The sequence below is a fragment of the Mus caroli genome, unplaced genomic scaffold (genome assembly GCF_978045245.1).
Source record: "Mus caroli unplaced genomic scaffold, Mus_caroli_1 scaffold_19, whole genome shotgun sequence".
Classification (NCBI taxonomy): Eukaryota; Metazoa; Chordata; class Mammalia; order Rodentia; family Muridae; genus Mus; species Mus caroli.
The window spans coordinates 3,781,249-3,785,984 of NW_028227274.1; positions in this window are offsets into that span (position 1 = coordinate 3,781,249).

Here is a 4,736-nt window from a genome sequence, read left to right on the forward strand (position 1 = left end):
CTTTGGGTTATGTTTGTAAATGTTAAAGATATGTGTTTGTTCTACACTGCTGCGGGTATACTATCTTGGCTTTACCCTGCATAGTTGTAAGACAAGCTGTAATTTTTTTATAGCTATATATAATATAACTGTAAATAGTACTGAGATATTTGAGGAATCTTTAAACTCCTCCGAAGAAAAGCAAAAATAAAACGTAAGATTACTGCTGAGTGTACACAGAGGGGAGGGACAGGGAGAGAGAGAGAGACAGATACACACAGATACACACACACACACACACACACACACACAGAGACAGAGAGACAGAGAGACAGAGACAGAGTCAGAGACAGGCAGAGACAGAGAGACAAGAGTCACAGAGAGACTGACTATAATACTAGAATCATTTCCTTTAACAGGAACATTCACATCTCTACAATCCCAGTCAAACAAAAGATCTATGTGTTCTGGGAGCACAATTACAGTGAATATTCAAGTAAAAGGAAGTTAAGGGAACTTGAGGAGCCTTTCTGGGAAAAACATGTCGCTGAGTGCATACCTGGAGTGAATACATGTGTTATGTTCATGACATGGCTAATTTGGAATAAACTGCCTTCAGTTCTGCAATCATCCTGAAGACAAGCAGCTTGGGTTTAGATATGACTAACAGATGAAGGTAGGCAAGAAGTAGAGACTGTGAAAAGGCCACCAGAGGGATGAATTATGTGATAATACAATGTTTTAGGAAATGAATGGCTCCATAAGGACATTTTAAACTTTTGTTAAGTATCTTTTTGACAATTTCATAGATATGTAATGTGAATTCTGGTTGCTACGAACAACTCTAAGATCAATACTCCCTAATCTCAATTCCCCCTCTAATGTCAACACCCCGGCTAAGCTCCTCCTGCCTAGCTCATCTCCTTCCTCTTCTTTCTCACTACAAGTCTCCTTCCTGCATTTATGACAATTTGCTTGTTTTGTTGTTATTGTTTTTTGAGGCCTACTGAGTTAAACCAAGGTCACCTGTATGACCATGGGCTTGGTACTCTCCATAGGAGCCTGATGGTCCCTCAGTGGGCATACAACTTAAAACAATGACTACCTCAGAATCTACCAGGAGTCTATAGTTGAGCAGAAAGAAAATGATTTTTGCTTTGGAAAACTGCAGGATGCTCAGATGCTATGCTCTGATAAGGGATGCTGGCCCTCCCTGTGGTGTGCAGGCCATGCCATGCCAGGTCAGTAGCTCCAGTTCTCTTTATGTTCCTGAGACTGAGACAAGTGAATCAAGCTCAGAGCAGAGAAGGGAGGGCAGCATGCATGAGCTTGATTTTCTGTACTTTAGCACAGAGAGCTCTTTAAATTTGGAAGTGCTTTTATTGTTGTTATTGTTGTTGTACAATATAGAATGAGACTTCACACTATAGATCTAGGTTTAGGGTTCGTTTTCATCTATAAACTAAAGGCTGGCAATATATACTTTGCCTGTGTGTTGTTGGAAAGATCAAGTAAGTAGTAAGTTGTGAAGATATGCAGTAAATCACAGATAAACTATGAGTCTGCTGTTGACTGCATCCTGTTTTCCCAGCATCCTTTGTTGTGGACACAGTTCTAATGTGTTGGTGGATCATGTGGCCCTATAATTATCAGTGGTAGGAGGCACAGTGGGAGGCAAAGAAGCTAAACAGGAACATACCCATGGCTTGGTTCACACAGTTTGCTAGCCACACCCTCTGTTAGAGTCATAAGTTGGAAGATGTTCTGTGTGTCGTTGTATGAGAACAGAAAGTTTCTAAGCAACCCTGTCACTAGCTCTGAGTTCTCTCATTCTAACTTTAAGATTAAGATACAGAACTAGAACAAAGGAGGATTCTTACTCAGAAGCAACCACTGTCTTTACGGTAAAGCAACCATCCATGTACTGAGTCATTGATGAGTTGGGTACTACACAATTTGGTTTACTTAGTATTTCTAGAGACCAGCATGACTGAATAGGTCTTCCAGATAGTAATATTGTGCAAAACATAACATATATTTGAATGGAGTATGGATATGGTTGTCTAGAGAGAGAAAATCTCTAGACCTTTCCAGGGCAGAAAACACATCTTTCATGGATATAAAAAGCTTATGATCTGAACCTATGAGCATGTAAGCACAAGGTTGCAGTTAAAGGGAATGTTCTCATTTCTGATTTTGAGGCTTCCCAGGCTAAGGAAGGGAATCTTGATGCTTAGGAATATTAATATGTGTGTAGGCACTCTGCAGAACCACAGCCAACTGTGACCAGACTAACTTCTTACCACCAAAGGGTTCCAAGTGAACATATGAGTTGGAATACCTCTTTATTGTGGGAAACTACTATCCTGCTCATTGTACATTGCTTAGCAGCATCCCAGTCTCTGCTTACAGATGCCACAACTGTTCCACAAGCTGCGATAACACAAACTGTCTGCAGACTTTGCTGAACAATCCTTGTAAGACAAAACTGCTTTGGGTTAAAAAGTATTGCATGAAAGCTACTCATTTAATTTGCTGTTCAAAAGTGTTCTGTCTGCTCCTTAAAAATGTGTGGCTATGAAGGAATTTGGCTTGCCATATAATTGGCTAGTGATTTTGAAATATCAGTACTATTTGATGACACTTGACAATTTATAACATATTTCTGTATTCGATCCTGTGTAGAAGGAAGAAAAGAAAAATTATTGGGTATTTATTACCTGTTACCTGTTAAAGACTTATTCCAAATATATTCCCACTCTGCACCCAGCAGGTCTGTTCATGGAGTCACCCGCTCGACTTTTTATAGAAGAAACAAATTTAGAGACACTAAGTGGCCTCGATAGGGAGTCAGCTGTGCTCATCTGCCTTGGAGATTTACTGCTCTTGATCTCATACCCCAGTTCCCAGGACACACTGATCTTTTACATTGAAGGTGAGGACAGCAGTCAACTACCTATGGGTCAGAAGTAGGCATACTATAATATTTAGCCATTTTATGGCAAAATTGTACTTTTCTGTTTTACTGTTTAAGAGTCTATTCATAAATCACCAACTTGGAGTATATGCTATTATAGTTTCAGAGCCTCGTGAAGGTTCTCATGAAGCTAGGTCGGCAGGGTGGCAGCATTGACTTCTGGCGTCTGACTTTAAAAGGTGGGATATGGTGTGCATTACTGCTAGCCATCAAAGACATAGCACTTGAAAGAAATTGATTTTGTTCTCATGGAACCCTGGTTAACTTCTAGAAGAGAGATGTGACAAATGCCCAAGCTTGGGGCTAAAATTTGACAGGATTTCATTATTTTTTTTTTACAGCTGCATAAGACCCCACTGAACACAATCATTTTCCTAGAAGTCCTGTGGCCAGGACATCTTCAGGATGTATTCTAATTCTGAGCATCTTGCTCCTTGACTCAAATCCACCACCAGCACTTCCATCCCCTGCCTCTTTTGGTAATGTTTTCTTCCCTGATGCCCAGGTCCTTTCCCCCTTAGGAAGTATAGGACAAGGGAGTGGCTTGCCAATTTCTCCTCATGCTGGATCTACATCTGCACATTGGAAGGCCTGTTTGTCACTTTACCAAACAAGAAGCTATCTGCTCCCACTCATATAGCTCTGAAGAGCTGCCAAAGACTCAGCAATTTCTCTCAGTTTTTTACCTGCCAGCTTCATGTGTCCTCCAAAGCTCTGTATATAGAATTAAGTATACACAGTTTTTTTCCATTGATAAGATTTCATTATATATATATAGTAAAATTGCAAGATTATTCAAAGTTTTCAGATACTGAAACACAAACTATACACAAAAGCACAAATTTACAAGTGCACATGGCTATTAACTTTTATTAACTGGGAGTACTCGTGTAACCAGCCTCCAGAACAAGAAATAGAACCTTACAAGCATTACAAGCTCTGTTCCTTTAGCAGTCATTGTAATATTTTTAATAACAAAGAGCTTTGTGCTGAGTAATATAGTTTTATGACTGTTGTCTCAAGCTCTAGCATACATTGGACTACATAGTGAGAATCATGCCAAAATAAAAAGCATATACATGTGGCATAATTGCTTATATGAGTCTGGAAATGCAGCTGCTGCACTAACATTGCTGGTTAAGGGTATGAGAGAGAAAGAGAGAAGCTTGGTTCTGGGGTCTCTTAGCATGCCCTCACATCCGTCTCTGGTAGGCTTATCCCCCAGGGCACTGAGGAAGCTCCAGTTCTCTTTTGGTTCTATAAGTCAGGTCCCCATCACTATGGCACAAGGCTGAGATCACCCTGGGAGGGAAGACTTTTCTGGCTTATGATTCACAGTGCCATCCAATACTATTTGGCTTGTAAGTGTTCACTTGAAACTGTCCCTTGCTCCCCTTTTCTCTTCATTTTTTTTTTTATCTTGGTCTCTCCATAATCATCTGTGCTAAAAGAAATCCTACCTAGTTCTAGTTAACTATCCACAGGAGGTCAAAGTCCATCAAGGTGTGCCTGCCTAGGAAGAGAGAGCAAGCCCCTCTGACTGAGGAATTACTTCCTCCCCACACAACACAGCTCCTTCCACACTGGAAGTCCTAAAGCTAGAGATTTTAATGAGAAAGTGTTTTCTGTTTTCCCCAAGGCTGCCTTTAACAAATCTATTTTTTTCCACCAACTTCAGCTTACCAGGTATTTGACTGAGTAGGAAACCATGCAAATCTTAAGCTCCTGTAACATGGACAGGACTATTACTTTTAGGCCTGTGATGAGTGAGGCGGGCATC